The 6498-nt window shown below is 38.0% G+C and overlaps 1 pseudogene, besides 2 other annotated features; it reads right to left on the bottom strand.

Annotated features, from left to right (window-relative positions):
• Positions 1-998: part of a mobile genetic element that runs on past the window's edge.
• Positions 999-1043: 45 nt separating this feature from the next.
• On the bottom strand, positions 1044-2350 carry CR41243 (annotated as a pseudogene).
• Positions 2351-3271: 921 nt separating this feature from the next.
• Positions 3272-6498: part of a mobile genetic element that runs on past the window's edge.

The following is a 6498-nucleotide window of genomic DNA, read 5'->3' as shown; positions in this document are numbered from 1 at the left end:
GAATATTTGTCAGAGTATTCAGCTTGCGACGTGTGAAAAATTAATAAGCCAATAATTGTTGAGTGCTAGTGTCCGCGATTCGTGCCTCAAGATATGACTTGCAATAAACAGTTTTCATATATTTATTTATTTTATATATTATTTTATTATTTTGTTTTCATAATCCTTAATTGTTGCTTGCCGACTGGGAGCCTTTCGTGCCACTGCCTCGCACCCCTCAACAGAGCACTGACACCATGGTATTCCAATATACTCCGAGTGCTAAGATGCTATCAACTAAAAATGCAAAGAGGAAGATGAGCATTGCTTCTTTTAGAAGCCTAGAGTCTGACTCCGTTGACTCTATGAATCCGGGTGAGGTGAAGAGGAAATCCGCGCGCAAGTACCTGCAAAACTTCTAGCTAATAACCGTTTCGCTGCCCTTTTCTCTGATGATGACAACGAGAATCTCTCGGACGGACGTATCTGGACGTATGGCATCCAACTATGGGGAACGGCCAGTAAATCCAACCTCCAAATCATCCACCGATTCGACAACATGGAGCTCCGCACAGCCACCGGAGCTCACCTGGTGCAGGGAAGAGATAACGAAGAGTAGCGATCGGTATATAAAGAGACTTCATAGGCATCCCAACATAACGACCATCTCCCTACTGGACAATACTGAACAACGCCGTCGAAAATTTGTATTTTTAATTACAATAGCTATAATAATTTCTTTTGTATTTGCCTTAATTATTTATGTAAATATGTAAATTCGTCTAGTATCCAAATGGATTTCGGCCTAAAAACCGCCTTCAAGCACATGTACGCACAAATATACACGTTCTCGTCTATTGTATTTACTCACACAAGCAAGCAAATTACATTTTTAGATTTCTTACGCTCTCAGCGTAAGCGAACGGAATGAGGGCAGTTGTGGCCGTCACCAAAGAAGTGGGTGCATAGTGCAAAACCAATGTAAGACCGTTACGCATCTTGTTATCCTAGTGTCTTTGGTTTAACTGTCTCAAACGTTGACATATTTATGAAGTAGAGATTTAATTTTTAATTATATAATATTGTATTTAAATGAAGAACAATTTAAGTTTTATTATTCAGAACTGTAAGTAGCAAGTCATGCGGTGTACACAGCCGTTCCGAAGCCATTGGTTAACATTTGCTGGTCAATTCGACCTCGGACCAAGGCTACGTTGGCATAAGCTGCTGGAACTTCATCATTAAATCCGATTCCCCAAGGAACTGTACCAGTCTGTTGATATCGGGATTCACGTGTACATCCTATAGGACAAGCTAGTGGAGCTCCGCCATCCCCTTGACAGGTATCAATGCCACGCTGTCCACCCTCGCATATGAATGACCTATCCAACGCGAGTGCCAAAGTTAAGTCGTGTCTGACAATTGTTAAACTCGACAATGGGCAATGGAACACATTTCTTTAAGGAGCTATATTTGCCCAAAGAACCAAAAGCATCTTTTCCCCAGCCGGTGGAAAACTATGTGTTACCGGGCTGCGGAATATCATCTTGTTGAGGTAAACATATAACATTAATGTGATCATCCAAAGTAATCGGCTGACTTAGAATTACAAGTGCGAAATCATAAGCTATGCTTCTTCTGTTATAATCTGGGTTATAATAGGGTAGACGCTCTTTCATTGTTTGTGTATCCCACTCTCCAGCTCGGACTGTCAACGAGCCTGTTCTAAACGACTCAACGCAGTGCGCAGCGTTCAAAACCACCTGTTTATGTATAAGAGATCCAGCACAGAAATTCTGGAAATTTTTCCAGAATGCAATAATGCTACCGTCCATGGAAACTCGCCAAAAACCCGCTTCATTTTGCGATACTCCGGAAGGAGTAGAATCCAGTCAAACTGTGTTGCGAACACCACAGCCTCTTGGTTGGTTTGGCCTTTTATCCAAGGGCGTCGGATTCAACGTCTTATTAAGCGTCCTATTAGCATCACAACACACGTCTACAGATGCCGGGCATATCGGATCATCTTCGTTAAATCGAATATCTATAACACCAAATCCGTCAAAAGAGCCATCTTCAGTGGAACTCTTTGTTGATGGATTACATTTATAATATGGTACGCAATTACAAGTTGCAGTTTTGCCACTAGTTGAACTAAAATTTGACTGTTGACTTATAGTTTCTATAGGATCGGGGGTAATCACTAATCCGATTCCGGATTCTTTTTGCGCTGGAAGATTACTATTAGTATTAAATATTTTCTCAATGTTTTTCTGTGCGTTAATGTTCTGCTGAGGAGCGGGTGAAGATACGCCTATTAATAAAATTGCACATATCGATATGCAACTATTTGTATAGCCATTAATTTATATATACAATATATTCATATGTAAGTTTTCTGAAAGTATCCCTGAAATTCCGCGATTCATCGCAACTGAAAAACATAACAAAACGTGGGGTAGCAGACTCAACTTATTCACTGCCCGCTTCGTCAATCCTGTTGGTGTCCTCAGCACAACAACTCTAGTCCATCTTTTCATAATTCCGGCAGAGGTTGTAACTTCTGAAGTTGTGCATACATAGAGCTTGCTGCCCGCTGTTCCGCAGGTTTTCGCACATCACAGTGCCACTGACCGCGTCGTCATACACATCTAATGAAGCATTTGGGATTGCGGCAACGTGATGGTTGGGTGATGAGAGCGACGGGGACGGCAGTGCCGTCAGCAAAGGTTTGAAATTTTTGGATCAAAAGTCCTCAAATCGAGATTGTTGAATTTGGTTTGTTCGATTAGCGGTAAAATCGAGAACTTCGAGGTCTTTGAATAATCAGCGATACTAAGACCGTTTTAATTTGTGTTTTGGTACCAGGTGGAAATAAGGGTGATCAGTTTAGGGGTAATGTTTAATAGTTTTAATTTATGAATCTGATTTTGTACGGTCGATAAACAGTTGGTAGTGTGAATAATGAGAAATTTGTGGCTACTTAGGCTGCATCATCCGGAAATTCGTTTTCTAGAATACCACATTTTACGACTCTTATGATTTTTTTTTAAATATCTACATATTTTATGGATTTGATTGCAGGCAGCGAGTCCACAGAAATACATTAAATATATATAGTTCCTTATTTCAGAAAGATTTATCTTGGTGTTGTTGTTCCTTTTCGGTATTTGGTTAGTTGTGTATCTAATACTTCGGGCTTCAGATCTAATGGTGCCTTGTACTTACATAGCTTTTTAATGGGGCTTATTGTCCAGCGTTAAAGAATCGATTCCGATCATATAAAGTATATAGTAGCATATGTGCCATAGTATAAGACCACATATACTTACACACACACACACATACATAACCACATAGGAACAGCCATACACAAAATCATAGAATGCCTTAGGATATAAGTCATAAAATCATGTATCCAATAAGAACCCAAATTCTGGTGACAATAACAAATCCAGCCTACCCTAATGTAAACATTAACATCCGCTGCCGAATCAGTTATTCCCACCAAAGGGTCAAAACCGCTTACGCAGCTCAAGTTCTCGGCTGATCAGTACCCATGAGTGATCCACTCAAGAAGGCACCCAATCCAACAGACATAAACATCCGCAGCCGCATTCGCGACTCCCACCAGAGGGTCGAAACTGCTAACACAGCTTTAAGGGTCAAAACTTTCCACGTAGCTCAAACTCGGCTGATCTATATCCATGCGCAATCCACTCAAGAGAGCGCCTAATTAACGTAAACATAAATGAGAGCCTATGTACGCTCAATATGAAGAAGTAAATAAGCTCAGCCAAGGGTTTGCTAAGCGTTCGCTTTGCAAATTAGATTTAGATTTTATTCATACTTCAATTGTGTAAGACGTGAATTTGTCTCCGACATTCGCTTAAGTTTTTGATTAATAAAAATACTTTTTTTATAAACCAACAAACCGCGAAGTTGTAATTGGCGCAGTCGGTAGGATCCGCTTGTGAACATAATCTCTTAGAGCTAATAGATTAGTTCGAGATTAATAAAGCGCAACTCGTGACGAACAAAGTTTCGCTTGTGCTTCAGTTTATACAAAGCAGATCCGCAAAAGAACTTATGTGACAAAATATTTGTGAACAGTTATCTAACTCTCGATGTTGGATACTATTAATACAAATATAAATTAAAAAACTGCAAGTGACCATTAAAGTGTGACCCACCAAAATAAATAAAAGGTGTGACTGTTACCAGGTCAGTGTTGTGTAGCCCATCTAGCATTGATTGGACTGCTACAAAGGTGTGCGAATTTTAAATAAAAAAAAAAATAAATAAAATAAAACCCCGGTATCAATCTACCAAGTGATTCAAAGAAAAATCAACTATAGCCAACAACATGGCACAACCCAGCGAACAAATTATGATTCTATCTGAATTACATTTGAATCAGGCTTTGGGCCAGATTCGTCACATCTCAACATTTGACGGTTCCACAAGAGAACTGGCATCATTTGTGAGACGTGTGGACTTCGTGATGTCCCTATACCCGACAACAGACAAGAGGCAACATAGTGTACTCTACAGTGCCATCGAGAGGCAGCTATCCCAACATGCACAAGAAGTATCCCAGCTACAACAGTGCAACACTTGGGCTGAACTACGATCAGTCCTCATTGATGAATTTAAAACCCAAATCCCATACGAAGAGTTGCTAAGAAGACTTTACAACACCTACTGGAGTGGTAGTATTCGTAAGTTTGTAGAAGAACTAGAAAATAAGATGTTCGAAATTTCAAGTAAATTATCATTAGAAAATAATTATACAAATACAACTCTTTATACCGCCGCAATGGCTAATACTATTAAAGATGTAATTTATAAAAGAATTCCAGACAGAATGTTCATGACATTAGCAAGATATGATATTACAACAACAACATTATTAAGACAAGTAGCGCAAAGGGAAGGCCTTTACGATACAATTGTATTAAATACAGAAAAAGCTAAAGCTAAATTAAACAGCCCATCTACACCACAAAGCAGTAGTAAAAATAATGATTCTCAGAAGAATAAAGGAAATAATAATGACCAAGGTATAAAACCTTATTATATTCAAGCACAGCAAAGTCAAAATCGAAATAATTATGCAAGTAATAATTCAAAAAAAGTTGAAAGCAACCAAGCGACATACAATGAGTTCAAACAAAAGTTAGAACAAGGAAGAGCGCAAAACGCTCTAAATTTTCAAAAACCCACATCTTATTCTACTACTAACCAGCCCCAAAAAAGGCAGCGTGAAAGTTCCAGTGGTCAGTCTAAAATGGATACCAGTGAAAATTTTCATCAACTTGCCTCGGGATCGGAATCAGAAGTAGAAGAAGAACATACCCATTCATACAAATAACCATGAACAATATCAAACTCAAATGTTTGATTAACACAGGTTCATCAATAAATTTGATGAGTAAAAATTTTTTCAATTGTCCGATTAACTCAAAAGCTCCATTAGATGTACACACAATAAACGGTCAAATTATTTTAAAATCAAAAATTACATTAAAACCTAGTAAATTATGTCCGACAAAGCAAACATTTTATTTACATAAATTCTTAGAAAAATACGACATTTTGTTAGGCAGGGAATATTTGGAAGATTCCAAAGCAACTATATGCTATACATCCAATACAGTCACTTTAAATAAATACACATTTAAATTGCGACTTGAAGATATTAACGAAGAAGAGGAAACACCTAAAGAGAGTTTAAAAGAAAACTTATTAGATTCCCCAAATACTGAGTATGTCAATTATGTAATTGACAACGAACTCAATGAAACAAATGAATTTCGACTTGATCATCTAAACGATGAAGAGAGGAAAGCCCTCACCAGTGTCTTATACGAGTTTAGTGACATACAGTACAAAGAAGGTGAAAATTTGACCTTCACAAGTACAACTAAACATGTCATAACAACTAAACACGAAGACCCAATTTACAGACGTCCATATAAATACCCACAAAGCTTCGACGAAGAAGTCGAAAACCAAATGAAAGACATGATTCGACAAGGAATCATAAGAAAATCGAATTCTCCATATTGCTCTCCTGTTTGGGTAGTACCCAAAAAGCCAGATGCATCGGGAAAATCGAAATTTCGCATAGTCATTGACTATCGCAACCTCAACGAAATAACCGTTGATGACAAATACCCAATACCAGTAATGGATGAAATATTGGATAAGCTTGGAAATTGCCAATACTTTACAACCATTGACCTCGCAAAAGGTTTTCATCAAATACAAATGGAGGAAAATTCTATAGCGAAGACAGCTTTTTCAACCAAAAATGGTCATTTTGAATATACTCGAATGCCATTTGGTTTAAAAAATGCACCCGCAACTTTTCAACGTTGCATGAATAATCTCTTAGCAGATTTAATATACAAAAACTGTCTCGTATATATGGATGACATAATTGTGTACTCCACTTCATTGGAAGAACACATAATGTCTTTGCGAAAGGTATTCTTAAAGCTCAGAGAAGCAAAT

Source organism: Drosophila melanogaster, chromosome 2R (genome assembly GCF_000001215.4).
Source record: "Drosophila melanogaster chromosome 2R".
Lineage (NCBI taxonomy): Eukaryota > Metazoa > Arthropoda > Insecta > Diptera > Drosophilidae > Drosophila > Drosophila melanogaster.
Note: the sequence above shows the minus strand (reverse complement) of the source record. Positions and strands in the feature narration are given on the sequence as shown.